Below are 6,000 nucleotides of genomic sequence, written 5' to 3'. Positions count from 1 at the left end.
ATAATGAACCTGGGGGACTTCCTGTGACCTCATAGTTCCTCGTGTTTTTTTTGCCTTCTAAGCCTTTGGTGACACCTTTTCTTTTGCTCCAATGAACATGTAAAACATTTCTGCTTATCTTTTTAGTGTGTGTGTGTGTGTGTGTTGCCTGAGTGTATGTGCCCCATGTGTGTGCCTGGTGTCTGTGGAGGACAGGAGAGGGCACTGGATCCCCTGGAACTGGGGCTACTCATGGTTGTGAGCCTGCAAGTGCATGCTGGGAACTGAATCCCAGTCCTCTGCAAGAGCAACGGGTACTCCTAACTGCTGAACCATCTCTTTAGAGCCTTGTTTCTGTGTTTTAGAAATGGTGGTAAAATATACACGATCTAAATCTTACCATTTAAATTCTTTTCAGTTATCGCCTTCACTGACAACCAGTGCATTCACAGAGCTGGATGGCTCCCGCTAACAAGATGGGGAAGTTACTCACCATTCCCTGTGCATGTAAATTCAGCAATTCCAATCAGGTGGATGGGGAGTGAGAGAAGCAAAGTGAGGTCTGCTGAGAGGTACCAACCCTGATCATCTGAGTTCCTTCCCTGCGACTCACATTGTAGAGGGGGAGAATTGACTGTCACAAGTGGTTCTCTTGTGCGGTGGCACAAGCACTCACACCAACTAACTAACTAACTAACTAGACCTAAGTAAGCATGGAAAACAATCCCAGAATGCATAGGGAGGAAGAAGAGAACCAGCTTCTACAAATTATTCTCTTATTTCCACGTGCCTGTGGTGGCATGTACACACCCATTCACACACAAATAAAGAAATTAAAATGTGAAAAGGAAAAACAACTCAAAAATCAGCTCAAAAATTTTTAAGTGAAAAACAAAAGCAAAGATTTCAATCGAGTGAGGAGAGAATTTTATTAGCAATTACATGTCAGAGTTAACAATGCTGTGTTTCTGTAATTATAAACTGCAAGCAAAAACCAAACACTGACTTTCTCAGTATGTGAAGGGCTGACAATGGTTCTTCCCAGGGTCCGATGGCTGAATTTGGAATCTAAAGCATCAGACTGCCACCTACTGGTTCCCTCAAGCATTTACAGGAAAGAAATGGAATACGAAAGGGGGAATCTTTCACTCTGCCTGTAACTTCTCAGAAAATTAGGTTAAAATAAGCCGGCCAGCCAGCCAACTATCCACCCACCCATTCATTCATTCACTATCCGTTCATCCACCCACCTACCTTTAATGGAGAAAGAAATGCCCACTCTTTCTGTAGTCTCCCAGCCGAGCTAATCCTAGACTTGAGGGAGGCATTGGGAAAACAATTTCTCTGGGTTCTGAGTAGGACAATTCTGCCTCTGAATCCTTGAAGAATTTTTGAGTTAATTGACAATACACTCCCATACAATTAAGTGGTAGCAGATGCCTTAAGGCTAAGATAAAACAAACGAAGCCGTTCTCCACGGAGGGTGTGTGCAGAACAGGAGCAGAGCGAGTCAGACGTCAGCATTTTCATCTCTGGTGGATGAGAACGGCTGCAGGGTGTAGACAGGTCTCCAGGTGGACTCTGCGTGACTGGCTGCCAAAAGGGAGCTTTGTGCGGCGAGGGGATTCCTCACCTTTGTGCATCTGAAGGATTCTGGCACAGATGTGAGACCTGTGCTGTCCAGTTCAGTAGTCATTGACCACAGGTGACCTTGGTTTTGTATGAAGAGTGACCTGTCTGAATTGAGGTGGGCTGAACATGTAAGATGCTGGGCTCCATTACGAAAGAAACAAACAAAAACGCCTTGCTATGGTAGTTATTCAAGTTTATTATATACTGAGGTGATAGTTTTCTGGATACACCGAATGAAATAAAACACATTCTTTTGCATTAATTTCATCTGTTCATGTTTTAATGTGGCTATTAGACAACTTTCATTTTGCTGTCTTGCCTCACCTGGCCTGGAACTCACCACACAGATCAAGCTGGCCTCAGCGTGATGGAGAGCTGCTTGCCTCTGCCTCCTGAGTGTGTGTGTGTGTGTGTGTGTGTGTGTGTGTGTGTGTGTCTGTCTGTCTGTCTGTCTGTCTGTCTGTCTGTCTGTCTGTCGGGGGGTGGGGGAATCAAAGGCGTGAGCCACCATATCTGGCTTACTAGAAACATTTTGAATGGCATGCATTGCTCAAATAATATTCTGTCACACAGGCCCAAGCTTGACCCGTCACAGCCCATGTCCCCTGAGCCCTGCGGTGCCGCATGAAGACACTCCATGCTGAAGCAGTTGTGTCAACTGCTTTCACGCTCCTTCTGCTGCCACAGCAACCAGGAACCGTAAGAAGATGCGTGTTGTTACCATCCTGTGGTAAGGCGAGAAACAGAAGCTAAGGGAGAATCGGAACCACAGCTGGAGGTTTGGGCTCACTTGAACCCAGAGTCTTTCTCTGAAGCATCAGGTCCTCTGTCGTCATGCGGCACCACTTCTCTTGATGCATTGTCCTTTCTCCTGTCCCCTGACTGGATATGTGGCTTTATCATAGGTTGTTTTTCTCTTCTGGACAACCACCTTGCTGCAAATTCTTTTCTTGTTCTATTTGCTTCTTATTGCTGAGACAAGCTCTTGTTAGACAGCCCAGGCTGGTCTCGAACTTGGGATCCTCCTGCCTGCACCTTCTCAGTGTTGGGATTACAGGCACGTCATTGCTGTAATTTGGGTTTTTTTGGTTTTTTTAAACCTATTTTTCCTAGACCGGATTAAATAACACATTTGGAGGTGGAATGGCACACAGAGGTAGAATTTTTCCCAACTGCTCCCAACCTTTGTCCATTTTGGCTGTAAGTGTCTCAAAGTATAAAATTTCTCAGACATCATAAATCCTTGAGAAAGTGCTCTAAGACGTTTCAGACAAAAACAGATTTTCCAGGTTTGCTTGGAATTTTTTAGTTTTTTTGCACAGAGGGAACATTCTGTTCCTACAAAAGCACGGGGTAAAATTCTATATGCCTCAGATTCTTCTGTTGTGTGTGCATATGAGGCTTTGACACGCACACAGGCACATGCATTTGCACACATGTCAACATGCACGCAGAAGGTCATTTATAGTCTGTTTCGTGGAAAAATGGGCCTTTGCCCTTTCAATTTTGGTGAGGCAAATTTTAAATTCTAAAATGAGTAACCTAGCAGCTGTGACTTCTGGAGCAGTTCTTCAGGAGCGGGCAAATGTGAGCTTCCCTCCGTGTCTAATCACGCTCCGCTTCGCCTCTAATTGTTTGCTGCTCTTGAGTTTTGAAGAGCCAAGAAACTTTTAGCAGTGTCTAGCAGACCAGAGTCTAAACAAATCACATGCAAAGCAGCAGTTCTCTAGTGTCAGCAAAGAAACCAAGGACGATCTGGGGGCAGACTCAACCACCATCAACCTACCTCCTACCTCCTCACCTACCCACCATCCATCCGTCCACCCATCCATCCACCCATCCATCCATCCATCCACCTCTCCACCTACCCACCATCCATCCATCCACCCATCCATCCATCCATCCATCCATCCATCCATCCATCCATTTACCTCTCCACCTACCCATCCATCCATCCACCCATCTATCTCTCTACCTACCCACCATCAATCCATCTACCTCTCCACCCACCCACCCACCATCCATCCATCCATCCATCCATCCATCCATCCATCCATTCCTCCACCCATCTATCTACCCACGTACCATCCATCAATTCAACTCACAGAACTAATATTCTAGTACAGAAGGCAATAAATGACCCACCAAGCAAATGAAAAACTACACATTGATACTGAGAGAGAGAGAGTGCTGAGCTAGGACAAAATGACTCTAACTGGTCAGGGAAGGATTCATTGCTGTGTCTGCTGGTGGAGGAAGTGGCCAGCAGCCCAGATGGAAGGGTGCACAAGTGTGATGCTCTAGAAACTGTCAGGATCTCGAAACTTTCTGAGAGGAGTGCTGAGTACTGACAGCACACAGTAAGAGTGGCTGGAAACATGCAGGGGCTGTGACAGCAGGCTCACAAGGACACAAGAGCTCATCGGAGACTTTGATGAGTCACGAACTTGGAGACATACACCTGTAAAAACCAGCACTTAGGAGGCCCGAGCTAGAGAATTACCACCAGCTCTAGACCAGCCTGGTCTATGTAGTGAGATCCTCTCTCAAAAACTAAAACAATTCAGATGGGGTGGGGGTTTGCATTTTATTATGCTTTGTATAATAAAAGAAGGCAAAGCAGCTAAGCAGATGTATATCATTTTCAAACTTATTTTTAAAAGCCTTTGCTCACTGCTGGGTAGAACACTGAATTGAAGAGGGACAAGGCAAGATGCAGAGTGTCCCTGCATCATGGGTGCTCTCTCTGTCACCTGACATTGCTGTCCTCAGTTTGCACTAACTACTATGTGTTCCCTAAACCTTTTAAATGTTTGTCCAGCTAGTCTCATTTGCTTGCTCACTTTAAGCTGTGTGGGATCGGTTCTTTCCTCAGGGCCCCCAGGCACGCGGACAGGCCGTGGTAACTGGTTGCCTTTGTACCAGGTGTATCTATCCATAGTGCCGAGTTCCCTCCGTAGCCCTCCAGGTCTGCAGGACGACTCTGACATGCTCTCCTTGCAGCATGTGGTGTCTCTTGACTTCTAGCACGATGATGAGCTTGTCCACAAAAGCCTTTTCACGGCGGTGATGAAATACTTTCTATGTTACCCCATGACGAAAGACTCAGTCCTCTGGTAGATGTGCCCTGCTGGGCCTGGGGGTTGGAAGGGAAGGGACCTCTTTGCATCTAGCCCTTAAGCACAGTCGAGAGAAGCGTGGCCCCTCCCACAGGCCCAGCACAGGGAAGCACCCCCACTTGTTGCTGGTTCTCTCAGCCTCTCAAGCACTGTGCCCGTCTGGCCTGCTCAGTGCCCTGATGTCTCGGTTGCCTTGACTTCCTCACTCCTCACTCTGGATCACTCCTGTGCCCCCTGTTTAGGACACGCTCTTTTTCCTGCTGTAAGACAAGGACCCTTTCTCAGCATCCTAGAGATGGCCATTTGCCCCTTGAAGACCCACCCCTCTCTCTGTTCCCACCCAGAGGCTAGGGAAGCTAAGATGTAAGCATTTCCCTGATGTCCTGTGGCTTCCCGCTGTGGTTAGGCTGAAAGGACCCAAGTAATCAGGGGAGGAGACTAAGGTCAGGGGATCCATTTCCTGTACCTCTTTCTAGAGGTTTCCTGGAGACAGTGCTGTTAGTCCAGAGTCCCCCTTCTGCATGGCCAGCTCTCTTTGTTTCTGTGTACCTTCCAAGGACAAGTTCTGTCTCTGTCTCTGTCTCTGTCTCTGTCTCTGTCTCTGTCTCTGTCTCTCTCTCTCTCTCTCTCTGTGTGTGTGTGTGTGTGTGTGTGTGTGTGTGTGTGTGTTTTGTGCAGGGGATCTGAACCCAGGACCTTGCACATGCATGGCAAACACTGTAAGCCTAAGCTACGACCTGAGCCCTCTCCTCATCTACTAACAAAGACAATACCGTTGAGTTTGCACTCATGAGTTTAAGGCACTCTGCTGGTTTGCTGGAACAGCAACAAGAAACTAGCACAGAGGCCGGTTCAGAAGCCTGAATTTGCAGCCCATCTTCTAGGCCATTCTGCTGCAGCTGGTCTCCAGGGACAGGAGAACGGCCTGGTCACGTGTCTCTGGTGGTAGGACAGACACGATCCATGTTCGTCAGGTCTTGCTTTTCCTCTTTAGGAAGCATGTGCTTAAAAATACTTCAGAATAAGACTTTGGTCCACTCTTTTGCTTATATACCTAAAGTAAGCCATTGGTTTGCCAGGCAGAGAGCTAGAACAGTGTGGAAAGAATTGCCAGGAGGGTGAGAACACAGCATTTAGAGCCAGCGGGACCCAGGAGCCCATCATTTCTGAGCAAGACTGTGCAAGTTCCTTCTTGTCCGTGAAACTACAGGACAAGGACGCCACAGAGTCCCAGGGCCTGGCCCCACAGCAACTCTTGGATATCACTAGC

The sequence above is a fragment of the Peromyscus maniculatus genome, chromosome 5, assembly GCF_049852395.1.
Source record: "Peromyscus maniculatus bairdii isolate BWxNUB_F1_BW_parent chromosome 5, HU_Pman_BW_mat_3.1, whole genome shotgun sequence".
In the NCBI taxonomy this organism is placed as follows: Eukaryota; Metazoa; Chordata; class Mammalia; order Rodentia; family Cricetidae; genus Peromyscus; species Peromyscus maniculatus.
This window is presented reverse-complemented; position numbering follows the sequence as displayed.